General features: G+C 37.4%; 1 long non-coding RNA gene across 1 annotated transcript; it reads right to left on the reverse strand.

Annotated features, from left to right (window-relative positions):
* Positions 1-9,889: 9,889 nt before the first annotated feature.
* LOC110075884 (uncharacterized) lies at positions 9,890-18,684 on the reverse strand. The gene is made up of 5 exons (XR_013545290.1): positions 18,560-18,684; positions 17,983-18,117; positions 17,772-17,816; positions 14,896-14,972; positions 9,890-10,367 (listed from the first exon to the last, which is right to left on the reverse strand). It is a non-coding gene; the product is annotated as an uncharacterized LOC110075884 (long non-coding RNA).
* Positions 18,685-22,201: the final 3,517 nt, after the last annotated feature.

The raw sequence follows: 22,201 nt of genomic DNA on the forward strand, positions 1-22,201 counted from the left end.
TGTTTGTTAGGAACAAAAGCCACATGCCTACCTATGTTTGGGTGGGGGAGGAGATACACTTTGGAACAGATGCCATGGACTATTTGATGGGTTAACAATTCCTGATGACGACAGCCCTCTTTCATAATGTGGAGAATTTCCCAGTTCACATCTTAAACCTCAACCATAAATATCCCGAAGAAGTAAATAATGCCTTAAACACTCTGATACTTTTAGCAGGTATTAGGAGCAGCAGTTGCAAAGTACTTATGTTTTTCTTCTCTGACCCATGGTTGATTTGGGATAATTTTTAAATTAACAGCAAAAATAACATTTGTCTGAAGAAGAAGATGGGAAAGTGCAGTCACATGGCAATCATGACAAATGACATCTCTTGTCTAAGAGTCATGTTTCCTCACTAGACTGATTTGTCATCCTCATTTTTGACATTTTTCATCCTGCTATGAAATCACATTGACAGAATAAGATATTTCTACACTTAACAGTTGGGCCACGAAAGATGGCTCCTTGCCTCCATTTATTTTTTGTTTTATGGCTGCACATTTTGATTTGTAAGCTGTTCAGTGCTGAAGTCAGAATTCTCTTCCATTTGCAAAATGAAAAGTTCACCCTGTACTGCAGCTGAATGGCAGAGGAATGGCTTTATTGACAGAGGAGCATTCCGTGATGCAAAAGGAAAATGTAATCATCTGTTCATCTGAGTGATCTATCAGAGAACAGGGTTCCTATTTTAATTCAAGCTCCTCTTCAGTTGTGCTCTTTACCATGGAATAATGTTCTATTCTTATTGATGTTACACACTAAACAATGTGTTTAACTTCAGTGTTGGACCTACTTACCAATATTGAACATATATTAGTGGCTGTCTTAACCAATGAGTTGAGTGAAGCCTATGAGAAAGAACACATGTCCTTTTGTGAGCCTCTCCAGGTTTTAAGAACTTTTTCAGAAGCTCTTATTTTGGTTCCACCACCCTCACAAAGATGTCTGGTGAGAGGATACAAGAAACAAATTTTGCAGCAGCTGTTCCCAAACTGTGAAACTCCATTCCCTGCGAGGCTTGAGTGACCCTCTCAGCTAATCTGCTGGCAGGCAAAGATGTCTCTCTTTAGACAAGCTTTTTGTAACATAGCGAGATGCAGTGATAAGAACTTTTAATGGGGATACTGCTCTTTTTTCTTTTTGAATTGTTTTCAGTAGTTTTGATGTAGAAGTCTTTCATTATTGTATGCTTAATTTCCTTCAAATACTATAGTTTTGTGAACTACTGTGGACCCATGCACTAGGAAACAGGTGGTATATAAATTAAATAAATAAACAAAATGCCAAGGTAAATCTTCCTGTTACACAATGGAGGTACACACAGGGGTAAGGCAGGCAAAAGAGTCAAATAAGTAAGCAAAGTAAGATAAAATCACTTCAGAACATTCTGTTTCCAAGGTAAAAGTAACAATCATGCAAAAACATAAAATGCTAGTAGTCGTGTTATCTGACGCTATGTTACATGCAAAAGTTTTTATTTTCTCCTCAGTATACCTAAATGTAATGGTTCATAGGTAACATCACTACATGTAATACATTGCTTACAAGCTGGGAAGTAATATATTACATCTACAAGGGGTTGGAGAGACAGCTCTCCTTCTTACTATTTTGATACTTTCAGTCCAGCAGCGTAGGCAGTAGTAGTCCACCTGAAAGGTGAAGGGAAAGGAGGACAGGCAAGCATTCCAGGCAACAATAAAGGAAAATAGGTGGAGGAAGGAATCTCTCCAAAAGTCAATTTTAAAAAAGGCAAAACAGCTAGGTGATACAAAATACATAAGAAATTCATCCATGTGGATGAAACATTTGAAAAACAAATTGCAAGCATTTCAAAGAGATGTGATATAGTAGTGATGGGAGATTTCATTTATCCTGATATCTGTTGGGAGTCAATTCTGCCAAGTAATTCCTAGCTCGTGTGGCGGATAATTTTCTCCCACAAATAGTGGAGAAAGAAACTAGAAGGCTAGCTATCTTTGACTTGATTCTAGCCACTCTGAAAGCAGTCAAAAACAATGCAGTAATAACTGGAAGCCAACATGGATTTGTCAAGAACAAATCCTGCCAAACTAATTTGATCTCGTTTTTTGATCATGGAACCTCATTGAGAGACAGAGGGAATGCTGTAGACAAAGTATATCTTGACTTCAGAAAAGCTCTTGACAAAGTGCCCCATGATATTCTGATTAGCAAGCTAACTAGGTGTGGGCTGGATAGAACAGTTGGCTATAGGATCGTACTCAGAGGGTGATAATTAATGGCTCCTTCTCAAACTTGGTGGAGGTAGCAAGTGAGGTACCCCAGGACTTAGTCCTGGGCCCTGTGCTCTTCAACATTTATATTAGTGACCTGGATCAGGGGATATAGGGAACGCTAATCAAATTTGTGGTTGACACAAAATCCACAAATTTGTGGATAACACAAAATAGGTAATACCCCGGACAGAAACAAAATTCAAAAAGATTTTGATAGGCTTGAGCACTGAGCTGAAAACAACAGAATAAAATTAAACAGAGATAAGTGCAAAGTACTGCACCTAGGAAAAAGAAAGCAACACACAGTTACGATATGGGGGATATCTAGCTTAGCAATATAAGTTAAAAAGATATTGGAATCATCATAGATAACAAGCTGAATTTGAGTTGACAATGTGATGTGGCTACCAAAAGATGAATGATATTTTAAACTGCACTAAGAGAAGTATACTCTCCAAATTCTGCGAGGTACTAGCTCCCCTCTATTCAGTGCCAGATAGGCCTCATCTTGAGTACTGTGTCCAGTTCTGGACACCTCATTTAAAGAAGGATGCCAACAAATTGGAACAAGTTCAGAGGAGGGCGACAAGGTTGATCAGGGAGCCAGAAAACAAGCCCTATGAGGAAAGACTAAAAGAACTGGATACGTTTAGCCTTGAGAAAAGAAGATTGAGGGGAGATATGATAGCACTTCTCAAATACTTGGAAGGCTGTCGTACAGAGGAGGGGCAGGATCTGTTCAGGATATGTAATAATCAGCTGAAGCGACAGGAAGCCAGATTTTGGTTGAATATCAGGAAAAAACTCCTAATTGTTAGAGCAGCACAGCAATGGAATCAATTACCTCAAAGGTGGTGAGTGCTCCAATGCTGAAGGCATTTAAGAGAAATTTAAGCAACCATCTGGCAGATATCCTTTGATTTGTATTCCTGCATTGAGCAGGGGGTTAGCCTCAATGGCCGCCTTCCAACTTCATTATTCTATTATTGTAAGTTTCATTAACGTGTCTTTTGGAATCCTGACTCTTTCGTATTTCTATCATAAAGCTATGAAAGACTCGGAAAATTTAAAAAGGAACTCTTTGATATTTTTTACCATTCAGGTTTAATCCAAAAGTCCCATCACTAAGAGTGATTTACACCACAGCATCGCTTACAGGATTCTTCAGAGCTGTGCTCTGGAACCCCTGCTAGAACTAAGAGCAAAATCATTGCATGGCCGTGCCCTAAACTTTCCATTCACAGAGATGATCCCTAAGGAGTTAACAAATTGTAATAATGAATGTCATTGTATTAAGGTTTTAATAATAAACTTTCTATTTCCTTGAAAAATCTAGACAACAAACATCAGAAAGTTCATAAATATATTGTGCTGAGTAGTTTAAGCAATCATTATGAAGCAAAATATTCCAAATATGATCAATTTATTTTGCAACTTTCTAGACTGCCCTTCATCCTGACAGATTCCAGGTGGAGTATAATTAAAACACCACCAAATAAGAGCAACATGTATCACATATTTGTTTATTTAACTTCTAAAAATTATTTTAATTTATTTATAAATATAAATATAAATATAAATATAAATATAAATGTATATATAAATGTATATAAATGTATATATGTATAAATCTTTCCGCCTTCATGGGCCTGGAACTTTTACCATCAAAAAGGTCAAAAGTTCTCCTTCATACACTAATGAAACTGAGAGTGGAAAAAAAAACCCATAAAACGGTAATGTAAAGACAGTGAAACTTATCTAAAATACCTATGGTAATAAAAAATTATCTTGACCTGGAATAGAAAGAGTTATTGCAACTAGTCAGACATCCTTAGGGAGAACTTTCTGAAGCTGGGTTACCACCACATGAAAAAAAGTGCCCTCTTTTTATATGTATAGTTACAAAACTACAATGAAAACAGAAATAAGAACCAAAGACAAGCCAGAAACCTGATCCCACATATACAAGCAGTCATAAGCAACACAGTTCTCCTGTTATGTAAAATTGGCTCTTGGGGTCAAGAACACCTACTTTGTTCCATTCTTTTTCAGAGCAGCAATTCATTTCGATCAGGGTTCTAAATGAGAAGCCGCCCTAAATAGTGTCCTAAATATGCCATAGACAACCATAGGGACAGTATGTGAAAAGATATTTCGTCCTGATTATAAACCATGATTGCTGAATCAATCCATCCTGCGAAGAAATGTGCAGGAGAGTGCTGTTCTGAAATGTGTTCTGAAACTTCTTTCAATGCACTACTCGAGTCACAGCTTTCCACATTTGTCTATGTCTTTGTCCAAGATAATGTGATATTTCTCACTGTCATTATACACAATAAGCAGTGAATCTGCTGGCTGAACAAAACTTTTTTAAAAAAGAAAATCCATACAGTTCAACTCTTAATAAGGAAGAGCTTGAAGAGATCTTCTGTTGGAAAGTGAAATTTATTAAGTAAATTGTGAATACCCTCATAATTCCAAGGACCTGTGGATTATTGAGTGTGCAAGGCATGGTTTATGCTGGATGTGGGGCTTTTATCATCTGTCATTTTCTTCTTCCCAACTGCTTCCTGGCTCTGTTTGCTTTTGCTGATGTATGAAATGACTTCTAAAAGCATATATAAAGGGTTTTAAATGGAATTGTCTCTTATGGTGATCTCTGTAATGCTACCTGTGAACTCTTGCAGTTAATTGGACTACAACTGGTGCCGAATCTGTTTGCAGACAGTGGGAATTAGAAACTTACTGGCTGTTTTGACATCCTCTTTCATGACATTTGCCTCTCTTCCGCTTTTTATTTGAGGGGTCTGAGAGGCTAGATCTGATTGGAAAGCAGATTGGGGGGGGGGGAGCCCTGTAAAGGTGATTGAGCTCAAGATAAGATGGCAAAAGCTCAATTGTAGATTTGGGTTACCTTCCTGGCATCTCTAGTTTTGATTCTGATTTTTATTTTTTATTTTTTTTTTAAAAAAAACACCCTTTAGCTGATGATGTGAAACAATGATTCACAACTTACGGTAGTCTGGTAATTTTGGATTTGGACCCCAGGAATCCCTGACTCTAACTCCTGCTGGCTGGGGTTTCTGGGAGCTGATGTCTGTAACATCTGGATGGCCAAAGGCTGAGAACTACTGATGCAGAAGTTTTCTTCCTAAGGCCTTGGAGAACATGGCCATCCATATTAGGTAGCACTGGGTCAGATCTTGGAAATGTAATTTTTCCATAATATAACTCTCAAAATGCCTCAGCCATCATGGCCAGTTACATGCTGTCCAACAATTGGTATCAAACAGGCTTATCCATCATTCCTCTGTATGATTTGCACATAGACCAATAGGGCCTGTGCTGAATGACCATTGGCCAGAAATGGGGCCTCTGTGTCTTCCTCTGGCTTCGTCTTAGGCTACTGATCTGGAGGCAACCCAGCACCACCCAAGCAGTTGCTGATACTGCCACCTCCTCTTTCACTTCTGCTTCTAAATTATACCACTAATTGTTTTATGGAAATAAAGCCAGTTGTCAATTAAAGGTGTGGAAAGGAAGTGGGTGCCTAATTGTCTTCCCCTAGCAAATGATCTTTGTCATTTTCTTGTGGGATTTCCACATACCCTGACAAGTTATATTTGGCTTTAGGGCATCCAACAAAGAATGTAGTTACAATGAAAGTTTGGTGATTTCTTTACATGTTTCATTCAAGTGCCTAGGGCCTAAGAATTCACTGCTAAGCACATAGTAGAGACAAGTATGCCAGGCTGATGTTGGCACTTGGCAGATAGGTAAGACACCTAGCAAAGGATGTTTTTTAAATGCAGAAAAGCTCAGGTTCACTCTCCAATATGTCCTGGTAGGAGAAGACCCTTTTCTGAAACCTGAGAGCTGTTGTTAATCAGTGAAGACAACACTGAGATCATTGAAACCAGTTTGTGGCAGTGTCTTCCTAAACCACTGTCCATCAAACTACTCAGCCCACCACTAGCAAATGGGCCATGGCAGCACAAGCTACCAATAGCACCAGGAGGCTCTTCTTGTGGAAGGCTCAAACAAAGGGAAGCTATATCCAATAATGTTTGTATGGCTTTTAAATCAATAGTACAGTGGTGCCTTGCTTAACGATTGCCTCGTTTAGCGATGAATTCGCATAACGATGTGTTTTTTTAGAAAATAATATGCACCGTATAATGATGTTTCCTATGGGCGATTTTCGCTTAGCGAAGTTTGGGACCATGCTTCGCATAACGAATGCGATTTTAGGTCCCCTGCTTCACTTAATGATGTTTCCTTTTTCAATTAAAAAAGTGTCTTAGAAGGGTCAAAAATGGTTCTAAATGCTTGGATTCGTTAGAGGAGCCCCTAAGTCATGTGCAAACCTGATTTGGCTTTGATCTGATTTTTCGTTAATTTATGGTTAATTTTTTTTTTCGGCCCATAGGAACCAATGGACCTGTCAAAATCTGACAGCTCCATGCTTTCCTATGGGGGAGAAAACAATTCGCCATAAATTAACGAAAGTTCAGATCAAAGCCAAATCAGGTTTGCACATGACTTAGGGGGTCCTCTAACGAATCCAAGCATTTATAACAGTTGCTGAGTCTTCATTAATTTTTTGTGAATTTTTTCTTCCCCCATAGGAAATAATGGAGCTGTCAGATTTTGACAGCTGTCAAAAGTTGGGGGGGGGGAAATTCACCATTAATTAACGAATAGTCAGATCAAAGCCAAATTAACTTTTGCATCCATTTTAGAGGGTGCAGAAGCTAATCCAAGCATTTAAAACCATTTTTGACCCTTTTATGACACACTTAAATTTGCAAAAATTGACTTCCCAAAGCCATTGAAATATATTGAGTCAGCTTCAATACATTCCAATGGAAGAAACATTGTATCGTTTAACGATGTTTCCTATGGGTTTTTTCGCTTAAGGACGGCAATCCGTGCCTATTGGAACGGATTAACCGGTTTCCAATGCATTCCTATGGAAAATGGTGTTTCGCATAACGATGTTTCACATAACGTTTTTTTTTAACCAATTAAAATTATGCGAGGCACCACTGTACTAGATACTGGCTACAAAGATAGGAAGGCAACCTTGTACTGAGTTAGACCACATGTCCATTCTTGTCATATCTAACTGACAGTGGTTCTCCAAGGTTTCAGACTAGATTCTTTCCTAACCCTACCTGGAGATTCCTGGTGACACGCTGGTAATTTCTCATCCAAATACAAACAAGACCAGACTTAGTTAACTTTTGAAATCAAATAAAGTTGGACGTGCCAATGGTGGTATGGCGGATGTGTGTGGTAGAACAGTAGTTTTTTGTGTGTGTGTGTTTTTTTTTTTTTTTTTGCAGGGCCAGCTCTACCTCTGGGCAGAATGAGACAATTGTATCAAGTAGAAAATGGTGGTGAGTGGTAGCACCATAAAGTGTTGTTTCTGAGCCCCCCAAGGGACATTCTCCTGACTTGAAGGCCATAACTCTGTGTGCCACCCAGCACCCATTAAGCAACTCTGCTTTCCAGTGCCAATGTGGAACTATTTAGTTGTGTGAGTAAATAAACATTCTTTAGCTCTACAGAGTACTTCTAATATAGTGCTATGATGTCTTTATTTTTGACTGACACAATCCATACTGAACATAAAACACAGACAATTTGGGTAAATCTGAAATAATAAGTGTTGAAGGGTGACAATGTAGACAGGAAGGAATCTGTATTTGGTTTATTACAGGGAGGTGGTAATGCTGACAATCTCTTCCATATTGATTTAAGAAACATTTTAAACAATAGGAGAGGATTATGTGCTTTCACTCCATCTTGATCACTGTTCCCTATGGCACAATGATTGTGATGGTTCAGCAACAAGTTTGAAGCAGATAACTAAAGCTCACTCATGTACTCAGAGCCTGTGACATACTCACAGAATAGTGTTCTAATAAATTTTTCTCCTAGTGAATATCTGCTATTTTGATACTATGTGAATTAGCAGAATTAAGCCAGAATTAAGATTGCCGAAAGAAATATCAACAACCTCAGATATGCAGATGATACCACTCTGATGGCAGAAAGTGAGGAGGAATTAAAGAACCTTGTAATGAGGCTGAAAGAGGAGAATGAAAAAAAACGGCCTGAAACTCAACATCAAAAAAACTAAGATCATGGCCACTGGTCCCATCACCTCCTAGGAAATAGAGGGGGAATATATGGAGGCAGTGACAGATTTTACTTTCTTGGGTTCCATGATCACTGTAGATGGTGGCAGCAGCCACGAAATTAAAAGACGCCTGCTTCTTGGGAGGAAAGCGATGACAAACCTTGACAGCATCTTAAAAAGCAGAGACATCACCTTGCCAACAAAAGTCCGAATAGTCAAAGTTATGGTTTTCCCTGGAGTGATGTATGGAAGTGAGAGCTGGACCATAAAGAAAGCTCACCGCCGAAGAATTGATGCCTTTGAATTGTGGTGCTGGAGGAGGCTCTTGAGAGTCCCCTGGACTGCAAGGAGAACAAACCTATCAATTCTAAAGGAAATCAACCCTGAGTGCTCACTGGAAGGACAGATCCTGAAGCTGAGGCTCCAATACTTTGGCCATCTCATGAGAAGAGAGGACTCCCTGGAAAAGACCTTAATGTTGGGAAAGTGTGAAGGCAAGAGGAGAAGGGGACGACAGAGGATGAGATGGTTGGACAGTGTCATCGAAGCAACCAACATGAATTTGACAGAACTCCGGGAGGCAGTGGAAGATAGCAAGGCCTGGCGTGCTCTGTTCCATGGGGTCATGAAGAGTCGGACACGACTAAACGACGACGATGAATTAGCAGAATTTTATAAGTTTCTGCAGACAGACAGACAAATCCATCAGTTTTGTATCTTTCCATACTCCAATGTTTTTAAATTTAAAATTCTTTCCCTTGAATTTATAAGAAGTTTGTGGATTTTGGAAAGTTCTTACATTGGCCAATTCTACAGGAACTGCTTTTCCCAGCATGGAGAGGATTACGTCATACCTTCATGCCATGTAGCAATTAAAGATGAGGAGCATGTAAGAAAAGAAAAGAAGCAGCAAACCTAATTGAGCCTTAGAAAGGTGGGCACATAATTCAACCCAATATTTTAAGATCTAAATTAGAGATTGGCACAAACTGCTAGTACAGTGGTTCATTTTACAGCTGAACAGATGTTTGGTGCTTCAAAGCCCCACCTCCTCCAACAGGTGGAGGAGGCAGGGTAGGGAAACCAGGCCCCTGCCTCTGAGTGGGTGTCTGCTGGAGCAGTGGTCCCCACCTTGGGCCTCCAGATGTTCTTGGACTTCAACTCCCAGAAATCCTGGGCAGCAGGGGTGATGGTGAAGGCTTCTGGGAGTTGGAGTCCAAGAACATCTGGAGGCCCAAGGTTGGGGACCACTGTGCTGGAGGAAGCAGGACTTGGAAGTGTTGAACTGGCCATTAAACAAACCAGCATGACCTGCCGAAAATGCCCACCTTTGATAAATATCCAAAGTCTTCTACCTGGATAGTATGTTTGCCTGGTCTGCTTTCTTCCATTTTCAAAATGTTGAAATCTCAAGTTCTTTCCACTGGTTTTGCAAAGAAATGCATGCATTTAGGAAAGTATTTATTTAAAAAAAGGAAGTGAAATTCTCACACAGTAACCATTGTTTTTTTTTTCAAAAGGTGAGCAATCTGTATTCCACCACTCTGGTTACAAGCATTTAAAGCTTAGCAAGAAGCTGAAACACTAATTTTTAAAAAGCCATGTTTCAGTAACAGTTATATTTCTAATATTTTGGGGAATACATCTTAACTTGATAGCATATCTCAGTATATCTATGTCAAGAAACAACATTTAAGACTGGAAAGATTAATCACAGAGCTATGGAGATTACATATGTTTTGGATATTTTCCCTTAAAAACTATGGAGAAATTGAGAAGTTATCAAGTGGAGCTCTGAAGTTGTATTACATTTGCTGGTATGAAACTCTTGCTTCATGTGAGATTTCACTCAAAATTCTTGTTAATTTTTCCTGGAATAGTGGTAGAGGTGTTGATTTTCCCATGGGAGTTTAGCAATTTTTCTGAAAGAGAAAGAAATTTAAAATATTGTGCAACATTTTTTTAATTAAAGCAAAAAAGCCATATCTAGATTTTGTTTCAGAATGGCATTACCATTCATGTTTGGATGGTTCTACTAATTTCATCTTCAGTGAAATTTCTTCTATATGAGACTAAGTTGCCATAGGTATGTTTTAACATTTGTTTGTGGAATATATCTGAATCAGGCTCACACATAAGCAAAAATACCATACAGTCGTGCCCTGCTTAACGATTCAGCACATTACGATGAATCCGCTTCACGACGATGTTTTTGCGATCACAATTGCAATCGCAAAACAATGGTCTAAATGGGTTTTTTCGCTTTGCGAAGATCAGTTCCCAGCTTCAGGAACCGATTCTTCACATTATGATGATCAAAACAGCTGATCGTCGGGTTTTCAAAATGGCCACTGGGTGCTCAAAATGGCTCTCTGCTGTGCTTAGGGACGGATTCCTCGCTATATAGGCATCGAAAATGGCCACCATATGGAGGATCTTCACTGGACAGTGAGTTTTTAGCCCACTGGAATGCATTAACAGGGTTTTAATGCGTTCAATGGGTTTTTTAATTTCGTTTGACGACGGTTTTGCTCTACAGCGATTTTGCTGGAACGAACTAATGTCATTAAGCAAGGCACCACTGTAGTTCCTTTCACATGCTTGTTTGTTCTTCCCTGCCATTTAAACACAGTTTCATTGCTTAGCTTACCATGGGCCAGCCGGAAAAAGAGTGTGCAGAAGAACAGTCTTGTAAATATTTAGCAACTTCAGCAATGTCATCTAAATTTATTTTATGGAGAGTGGGCTCATCCCTCTTGGTTGATAAGGAACATGATCAATAGCATTGCTTGGAAAAGTTTATTTTCATAGCACAGTTCTCAAAACCTGTGTAGACCTATGCATTTCTGTGAACTTGTCCTTTTCACAACTTTATATTCAGTCCTGGTGTTTGTTTCTTTAAAGGAAAAAAATCTACTCACGTTTTTAGCATATTTCTTTTTTAACAAATGTGACTTTTTCAAACTTCACATACTATTTGTGTATGTTCAGTATCAACTATGACTTTGTATGCATTTTTTTTTGTAAAACAAAGGTACTTTTCTACATCCACTTGTCAAGTATATACATTCTATCAAATTAATTTAACACGCTGTATATGGTGCTTCCTTTGAAAAGTACTTGAAAACTTCAGTTGGCCCAGGTAACTGTGGCCAAACTATCAACCTACAAGTCACAAGGTACTTGTGACTCCCTTACTACAAGTCTCCATCCAGTAACTGTATTAGTATGTTTTAGCAACAATGTCTACGTCTTTGGACACCACTTCTGCATGGGATACAACCAACTACGATACCTGAAGATGTAGGTTAATATACAGTGGTGCCTCGCTAGACAATGATAATCCGTTCCACTGAAATCGCTGTTTAGCGAAATCATTGTCTAGCGAAAAGCATTTCCCTATTGGAATGCTTTGAAACCTGTTTAATGCGTTCCAATGGGGAAGAATCGTTGTTGTCTAGCGAAGATCAGACATAGGAAAGCTGCTTTGCGAACCACTGATCAGCTGTTTAAATAGCTGTCTTGCGAAGCTTAGGTCCCGAAATCACCCGTTTTGCGAGTGCGGAAGGAGCTGTCAAAATCGTTGTCTAGCAAAAATCGGTTTGCGAAGCAGGGACCAAACATTGTCCAGCGAAATTCCCCCATAGGAATCACTGTTTTGCAAATCACAATAGCGATCGCAAAAAGTCAATGTCTAGCGAAAAAACTGTCATGTGGGGTAACTGTCTAGCGAGGCACCATTGTACACATATTCTGAAGCAAACATGAATTTATTAGTTTTAAATTTATTAGTTTTCCTTTGGTTTTGCTCATGCAGTTTCATAGGTCATTCCTTTGCTCCCTGAAACCATTACCAATGCTTGTTAAGATATGTAAAGCACTATATGACTTGGGACATGGAATATCAGAGCCATCTTAAACCATTAAAGACTATACTCTCCCATGCAAGGTGTCAAGAAACTGGAAAATAGGGAGATGATGGTTTCAGTTGCACTCCATGCCTTTGACTGCTTTTGGGGCTTTTGAAACTATCTTTGAAATTGTTTGGAATTTTATTCTTTTTAACTTCTTTTTCCAACATCTTCCATAAAATAATGAAATAATTTTTTTACAGCTGTTTGGTTATTTTGGGAAAAGAGGAGTTGTTGGTACTAAAAAGGGCCCTGCCTCAGTCACTGATCTTTACATTTTGCAGGTATTTTGGTATTCCTACAAGGCAGGATTGGTATACAGGCTATATGATTAAACCTGGTAACCCCCTGGAAGACTGAGTAGTCAGTGTGACTCAAAGGTTTGGGAGGGATACCAAGGAGAAAGATATTATCCACCCATCATCAAACCTGGTTCTCTTGGAATTCACTCACACCAGGAAAGTTTGGGCAGTGTGGCTGAGTGGTTTGTGTGGGTCTCTCAGACTTGACAATAATCTTGACACAAGCCTACCTCTGATGGAAACACAAGAATTCCTAAGAGAGTTTAAACTGACCCCTTATATGTTAATCTGATGCTTTTTTCAGAGAAGCATTTAAGACAGAATATAGTTTAAAGAGGACTTTTTGTTTCTTCTAATTGGTTTTTTTAATAAATCCTTATGGTTTTATTGCCTTCGGTCTTATTGTAATTGTAATACTAAGTCAACTTTAATGCCATGTTGTGGAAGAAAGGTGGGATATAAAGTTAATAATGAAATAAATACAACTATTTTATTTATTATATTATTTTGAGTCACCCATCATTCTCATGGGTATCAGACAGAGCAGGTGTGGAAATATAAATAAAACAACAGCAACATCTAATATTGCTTTTGCCTAATTTGTATTCTCATGCTGCCATTGGACCCGGAAAGTGACACATGTTGAGGAAATGAGAGCGGAGTGAGGGAAATCTGAGCAACCACAAACTGCCTCAGAACAGGAAATGCTGCTTCTGAATGGGATATTGTGGAAAGAACTGGGTTTGGATAGGTGCTGATAACTGGCCACAGTAAAAGTGTACAGTACTTATTTAAGGTGGCCTTGGTAATGAAGCTGCCTCAGAACAGGAAATGCTGTTCAGACTTGCCAGGGGAGGGTGCTGAAGTCTGTTTAACCAGCCTTTGGACCATCTGCTTTGTGAATTGGTCCTCATCTGGAATAACGGTGGCACTCTGCGCTCTCTGTGACAATTCTACCATTCAGGTGGATATCATCTGGCTCCTCAGAGAAGAGCATGGTGAAACATTCTGTTCCACAGCAGCTTCTTCTTTAATTAATTTACTTCCTTAATTAAGGAGTATGTAACTCGATACTGAGGAATCAAGATATAATAAGACATATAAAATACAGAAGACTAGAAATCTTTGGCCATGTAATGAGAAATGAACAGTACGGATTGCTATATGTGATCATTCAAGGTAAAAGAAAAGAGGAAAGAAGCAGAGAAAAGAGGAGAATATTTTGGCTGAAGAGTAGTTTGGATGAAACACAATATTATTGTTTAGAATGACTGCAGTCAAGATAACCATGATGATCTCCAGCCTCTGGTAGGAGAAGAAAAAGTATATATATTGTTTCATACCACTGGTGAGTTAAACAATTGAATATCCAGTTCATTGGAGACCCAATTATCACAGTAGATATTTTGGAATTGTAACATTAGCCATTCTCAGTCTGGAGTCCCCTTTTAATTTAAGATTTAGCCGTGGTTTGGCCAAGACCCCATTCTTTCTTTACTTTGAAATGTCTGACTTTTTCATGAATGCATATTTGCTTAAAAACAGAGCTAGCAGCAAAGTTGTGTTTTCTACACTTATTCCTGGATAGCTGTCAATAAACATGCCAATGGTTCCCTTTCACAACACAACAAAACAGAGCCACTGTTCCCAAGCTTCTGCAGAGCAAGATGAGAAGGCAACAGAGGTACAGCTTATTAAAGAGGATGAGGATAAAATAGGAGCCTATTGAAAGACAGTGTGGGAAGTGAGGGTAAAGTCTGGAAAAACACCAGTGAGAGTCACTGAGCCATGTGAAGACTTTTATTTTTTTTTCCTGACTCTTGACACAACTTTGTAGTCAGGTGGGCACCTGAAGTTCATCGCTGAAACAAACTATGGTACTGGACTTATATGTAACAACAAGCCATAGTTAACACAAATGGCAGTTCACAATGTGAAATCAAACTATAAATAGATCACAGTTGTTGCACTATTCAAACAAATAAAATATTAGCTAAACAAACCATAATTTTGTAGTGTATTTAAATGTGATCAAGGAACTGCTAATAGAAAAGAGTTCTGCACAAAAACCATGTTTTAGTTTGTTGAAATTGTAATTGTTCATTTTTATAGCTTCATAATAAATGTGATCTGTGTCACTAGTCTTTCGAAACCACAGCACCTTCAGGTCTGCTAGGAGCTTAAGGACTGAGCTTCTCTTTGCTAGAGGAGAGAGAAACCTGGATGTAGCTACTTACCATGGTGACTGATATGCTCCTGCAAATTTCTGTTTTCTTTTCGCAACATCTCCCCGGGGTCTGCAATTTCTGGCAGGCTGTAAACCAGCAGGGGCAATATCAGTCTCTAATTCATAATCACTGGGTCCACATCAGAACGGGCTGGATTATATGCTGATGGGCCTGCCTTTATTTAATTAGGGGATGTGAACATTTAAAGCACAGTAGTATAATTGTGTGAAATGTAGTCTCATTGTATTAAAATTGTTTTCTATGTGCACCTTTCATTTTGCAGTAACCATAGTACACTGTGGATCCTTATTATTAGCATTAATAACATTTGGCATGGTGTATATTTTTCAACAAAAATTGTTTTTGCAAGAGGGGGAACAAGGATTGCACCTTGTAGAATTGAATCAGCCTGTCTTCTTCTGAATTCTTACCTTTTCCCTGTGCATACACCCTATTATTAATGTACATTATTACTTCAAGTATGTCAGAAAAGGAGACAAACAGTCAGAAGCAGAAATTTCTCCCTAATTCACTCTGCCTAGCCAGCAAAATGTAAGGCAAAATTATTCAGGGAAAAAAATGCAATTTTCTGTCATCTCTGCCATACACTGATAACAAAGCTACAGGCTAATATGTTTTGATATTTTTGTCACTCGTTTATCATGTGACCTTTCATGCTATCATTAATACAGCTGAGGGACAGAACAGACACACTGAAATAAGGGTGTGGAGAAGTCAGATTGCTTCTCTAACAACTAACGGTCAGTCACAGCAATTTATGCTTTTCTTCACTGTAGCTCTGACTGAAGAAGAGAAATTGTTATTAAAATTTGATATTACTGTCTAGGCTCTGCCACCTAGAATTTGCAACTTTTAACTCTGATGAGAATGTTGGGAGGAGGGTTTAATAAATTTCCCTTTGAATTATGATATTAATACAATACGACATGCTTGCTTAGATATTCAAAGAGTGGAAGGGGGAAAATCGGATTCAGATTGGAACATGGAGCATTTTCTCCACCCTTCCAACATTTTGACTAAACAAGTGAACTGAGTAACAACATATCTGAATAACATGTATACAAATGGCTGCTAAGAGAACTAAGCAAGTTCTCTTTTAGTTCACAAGGTTTTAAAGATAAATCCCTAATGAAGTTTTTTGTATTAATCAGCATGGTGTTCAGGACACACTAGGTGAATGCAGTATATCCTTTTGATTTTCTTTCATGATGCAAGATTCATACATTTGCATTTATGCTGACAACACTTCAAAAAATTACCTAGCTTTTTATATTGGATATAGACAATTCTCTTCTTAAAATTTCACTATACACCTAATTTACATGTGATATTACTGTATTAAAATTATTTTGCACAATACACAAAAGGTGAAAATGAATATTATGGTTTTCTAATGAATGTAAAGAGTACTGCCTTTTTGTGAAAGAAAGAAAGAAAGAAAGAAAGAAAGAAAGAAAGAAAGAAAGAAAGAAAGAAAGAAAGAAAGAAAAAGAAAGAAAGAAAGAAAGATCTCTCACTAACCTAATGCCTTCTCACCATTTCAAAATATTGCACTTTTAAAATATTTGTATTAAGAAATGATTGCAGATTTCAAGACAGTTTCTAAATGTAATGTATAGAGAGGGTTTGGAGGTGTATACAGGTGAATAGTCATACATGAAATAATTATCAACCCCTCCACTATCACTACCACCCAGCTTTTTTAGTACATTTGAATCAGGTATAATATGAAATTACAAATATTCACTAAAACAATGCTTTAAAACTTGACGTAAAACAAAATGCTGCCTTGAATTGTTTCTCCTCAGAGGCAGTGTCTAATCAAATACATTATATAATTAATTTTACATACAAAAGAAAACAACAGTAATTTCCATATTTCAGCATGTTTTAAATAGTTCCCAAAGAGAGAAGATTTGCTTAAATGGACTGAGTACTGAATCATGCTGCTGTACACAGAAAATGGAATAACATTTCTCATTTCCAAAGTAAAATTTTTAACACCTGAAATGTGGAAGCAAAGGTTTATGGATACTAGTAATTCAATGCACATATATATTTGCTAGTGTTTGTGAGCAGGAGAAAATCCTAAAATATTTCATCATATGGATCAAATGTTTGATTTTTTTTAATCAGAAGGAATAAAAAATCTACCATTACTTATATGTGCATCCTATGATGTCATAGCTATCTGTAACTATGAACAAAGCATGAGCATTTGTATTTAACATTTTAGATTTTCACAGTATTATTCCTACTTAAATAGACAGGTACACAATGGTGATGTTTATACATTTAAAACATTTTATTCCTCTTGTAGGTTGTAAATATTCAAAATCTGAAGAGGGGGGAATCTCTTGACAATTAAGGATGTTTGGCAGTAAGCAATTAATGTGTAATATTAAATATTTTGAAACCAAATTTGACATAATGCTTTGTTTCTGATATATAGTTCACAGGTAATATTAGGCTAAAATTGAGTCTGAAAGCGTGCTAGTTAAAAAAACATCAGAATGCCTAAGTATTACTGGGAGTGAGGGAAAAGAAATATTATGTTAGTTAAAAATGGGGTTTGCAAATAAATGACTACTAACTATGCAATAAGATGGTTTGGAGCTTTTAAAGTGTTTATTAAACAAGAAGATTTTTTGGTCCTTATAAAAGCGACTGATGCACTAAGAGAAATTAATATTTTATCAACAGAAAGGGTATCTCGATATTGTGAGTGTATGACTATTTCTTAATGCTACACCATGAACAAAGAGTTTTCTTCCCTTACCATTCTAGACCTAATAGCAACCCTGACCTGGAGATATATCCTCTACATAAAGAACACAGCAGTAAATACAAACGTGTCTTCATACTTGCTGAGCCTTCTACCACTGCAGAGCATAGATTATTCATCCATCCTGGCGTTATAGAGAATTCCATTTTCATTTTTATAGTGGATGCATATGGGGAAAAAGAAAGGTGAGGGGTGACAACGAGGGAGAGTGTTGTAATATTAACTGCTATAGCTTCAGCCGTTATATTATCTAACTAATTTCACATAAATCTAATGAACTTTAAGCTTACGGTTTTGAAGGGAAAGATTTAATATTTTAATTCTGGAACACAGGGATGCAATAACAGATTTCTGATTTCTTTTCCTTCTTCTTTTCTTCATCCTCTTCTTTCTTTTTTTGCACAATAAGGTTTTTTTCAGTGATTCTAGGACACAAACTTTTATCACTTAAGAAGATTCTTTTCCTTTATAATAAAAACAGAAGATGCTAGTAACAGGTATAATTAAAGCCTATCTTTTATATTTATTTGTATTTTGAACCCGAAGTGGATCCTATTGCACTATGAAACAAGTGGAATAATAAAAATAGTCTTAGGAGCACTTAAAACTCAGAAGTACATAAAAAAGTGATGCTGTGGCTTTTTCTAACCTGGTGGCACGTGCACATTTTTGCTTAACAGGATGTGATGCAATCATTAATGCTAGTGTTAATTTGATTGCAGAACACCCAACCACAATTGTCCTTTCCTATTCTAGGCACATACATTTTTGCCAACCTAGTTTAAAGCAACAATAACAACACCCTGGCATTCATGTTTGCATGTAAATAAAGCAAGAACCACAAACAAAGCCAGCAATCTTACATACTTGCCTTCAGTGGTAAAGGATGGAACGCCTGCCTGCTACCAATCAGCAAATGGTTGCTATGGTTACAAGGTCAGGAAATATGCCTTTTCCCCTGTTGTCCAAGGCTTGCACATGTCACTTCTGAAACTATGAATTTTATATACAGGTCAGGAGATGCATACCAAAGAAATAAATAGTGTATTGGACCATAATGACAGCTAACGTTCAAATGTCCTTGAATTTTTTTTTCTTAATTCTATCCAAACACATTTTATCATTTTGAATGGGTTGTTTTTTTGTTTTGTTTTTTTTTGTATAAAACTGTAACAATTCCTTCCTGTAATGAAATTTGGCAATGCAGGTATGAGCCATGCCTATTATTGAAGCTGCATTAATGTTTTGCTTCAAAAGGAATCTTGCATTGCTTAGGTTAATTTATTGATCTGCCTAGGTTTTTTAGATTCAAAATTACAGCATTGAACTATTTTACAAAGTACCAGTTGGTGCAATCTAAAACCTCCAATGATCACTGCTTAAAAACACCAAACAAATGTGTCAATGCTGCATTTCTGTAGAGGCTACGTAGTAGTTAAGCTGTTAATTAAATGCACACAGTCTTGTGCAAAACTATGACTACTTATTTGCACATATACATAAGAATACATATGATATGGGATATACCAAAATAATCTCTGTAAAATTATCATGTTTGTAAAATGGGTATTCATAAAATGATTGAATCATGAATTCAACCCTTTATGGTTTGAGTATCAATGAAGACTTTGCTAAGAAAATTAGTGAAAGGCCTCTCCAGGGACTTTACATTTTGCAACAGATAAGGTAGGTCACATAAAGGTGGTTATTTCAGGGTCTATGTTATTTCTGACTTGTATTCTTTTGCATTAACTTTTTGCTGCTCTTCCTTTTCAAAATAACCTGTTTGAAATTGAGAATCTTTATGCATCAGATGTGACAAGAACCATTGTTTGCTGTCAAATTTGCAGTTCTGAAATCTCCTGGCTTAGGACCTTTATAGATGTGAAATGATATATAAAATATCTAACAATATTTGATGCTTGAACCACACTGTTAATTAAAAGCTTGCTACAGTCAGATTCATCCTTTTATTTGGAGCACCTCATTTTTTTTTTCAGCTGAAAAATGAAAGGACAATGAAATGATGTGTACCATTTACTAACCCAACCTCCGGTGCAGATACATCAGTCTGTTCTAACACCATTATTCTGTGTGAATATACTGTGTGTAAATTTTACATATGACTTTTTCTAATGAAAAGTAAAAAGAAAACCCTAGTATTAAAATGCAAATCCTTGATACATTGTATGCCATTGTTTCTTCATGATTCGTGTTTCTTTTTTGCTTTGCAAGTTTGCTATAGTTCTTAAAACTCATCCATTGATGAGAAAAAGCCTAATATCTATTGAAACATCAATATACCGCAAGGAAAAGAGACATGTTGTTCCCTTTTTCCTTTTGGCTTGCATCTTTTGTTCAAATGAATATTCCCCTCCCTGCTCTCTCTCACTCTCATTTGGCCAGGAAAGATTAGTCTGTACCTTGATAACAATCCTTCCAATTTTTCCTCTCTTTTTTTCCTTGCAGAAAGCAGCATTCAAATGAGAAACTAAGCACAATTCTTTTCAACAGGCAATTTACCCCATGACGAGATATGCTTTCACTTATTTTTCTCTGACATTCTCACATCTAGCAGCACAGCAGGTATCCAAAGGTTAGGCTTCAAATAAAGGATAACTACCTCCTTATATTAATAGATGCCATTGTATGAATGTCATATTATTGCAGCATTTAGTTCCTTTAATTGTTTTTCCCCCTAAATTATATATGATAAGGTAGGCCCAGACAAGTGAGAATGGGGGGAGGATCTACCCTCCCAAACTACTCTTTTATTGTGATGTTGATTGCTCTGTTTGCATGTAACCTTTAAAAAAACAGAAACAGATTTTCTTGCATGTAATGCCACTTGAAATTAATAAATTGTTTTGAGAAATTAGGTTTGCATTTGAACTACAGGATACTTCAATTAACCATTGCTACTTATGTTTCACATCATTTCAAATATCTGTACCTGTTATCTCATACTGGAAATGATGGGTGGGGAGAACCAACCACTGAATATTTTAAATGTCTCATATCAGATGGTCAAAGGCAAATATTCCCTTACTGAAAACGGTTGGCTATTTTTTTTTCTTAAGCAGTCAGACGAACCGCATCGTTCAGTTCTCATGATTATTCTATGAGACCATATCGGGCTGTGTTCGTATACGTGTGTGTGTGTTCTCTTTCTTGGCTTTTTTAATGTAGCCAGATGAGTCCAGGTTACATGTCTTGTGGCCTGTGTGCAACCTTGTCCATTAGCCAGCCCCTGCACCTTTGATGTGAACCATCAGCCCTCTGGTTTCTGTGGTTCATTCATTTTTGTGGTTCTGTAACGATCTCTGCCCTAGTCCTGAATCCTGCCTTTCTTGTAGACACAGCTGACAACAGGCAGCCTTGTCTTTCATTTCCTTGATGTACTTTGTACTGCAGTATGGCTTTTGTTAGTATTGATGCAAACATTACCATAAACCACCACCTAGGGACTGAAAACAATTGACTAACTGTTTTCAAATCCAATACACTTAAGTTGATCAGATACAAAGTTTAAGTACAGTTAGCTTGGAAGAAGAAGGGGGGAAAGCGCAAATGCTGTGTGGTCTCAGCTTCTTGCGTTCTGAAAAAATAAAGAGCAGTGGAATGTAGCTGTGAAGACAAATGGCAACACAATCTATTCAAGAGGTGAATATTGGAGCCAGAAACGTGTCCCTTTCTGTGGCTGATCGGACCAGTTTTGCTTCTTTTTGGCCTCGTTTAAATGATTTCCCCTTTATCTCATTTTAAAGGCTCATTCCAGGCAAGAAAAGAAATGGGATTATAGAGAGAAAGCAACCATGTTATGAGCCAGTTCAGATTCTGATGAGATGTGCATTTTAAATTGGCTGATGTTAAATTTCTCCGTTAAATTCTAAACAGCAGGCTAACAATCATGGCACTCATTATAATGGAATATTTCATATCATCTGGAAGAATTTCAAAGTTGACTGTGTTGTAAATGCAAAACTATGTCTGACCCTTTTTGAGGAAGGAGCAGTAGCAGGGTCATTTGCTTTTTGAGCCTTGTTAGATCCTGGATTCAAGCCTTTGTAACAGAGGCTATTCAGATTCACTTTCCGTACGATGCTTCAAAGATGTCAGTTGCATCTTTGAAGTCTCTTCCTAAATTAAGCAGTGGAGAACTTGAGAACGTGAAACAACAATAAAAAAAATCACAAAATGAATCAGGTTCAAGGTTCTATGCATATTTCAAATCAGATAAAGCCCTGCTTCTTATTAAGCATACAAGAATACTGTGACTATAACTTCCCAATTTGCTCCTTTTCTTGCAGGGCTAATGTGTTGCAATGAAACCTAATATTTGGGAATGGGAAAATAAAAGCTTTAAACTGTGTTTGGACTCATTATAAATGAAGTGCTCTGGAAATGGATTAGGAAGTTTCTGCTTTTTTGAAATGAACAGAACACACCTACATTCTTACATGATTTTATCAAAGTTACCTTAAATTAGCAATTATTACCAGCAAGCAC

The sequence above is a fragment of the Pogona vitticeps genome, chromosome 4, assembly GCF_051106095.1.
Source record: "Pogona vitticeps strain Pit_001003342236 chromosome 4, PviZW2.1, whole genome shotgun sequence".
Lineage (NCBI taxonomy): Eukaryota > Metazoa > Chordata > Lepidosauria > Squamata > Agamidae > Pogona > Pogona vitticeps.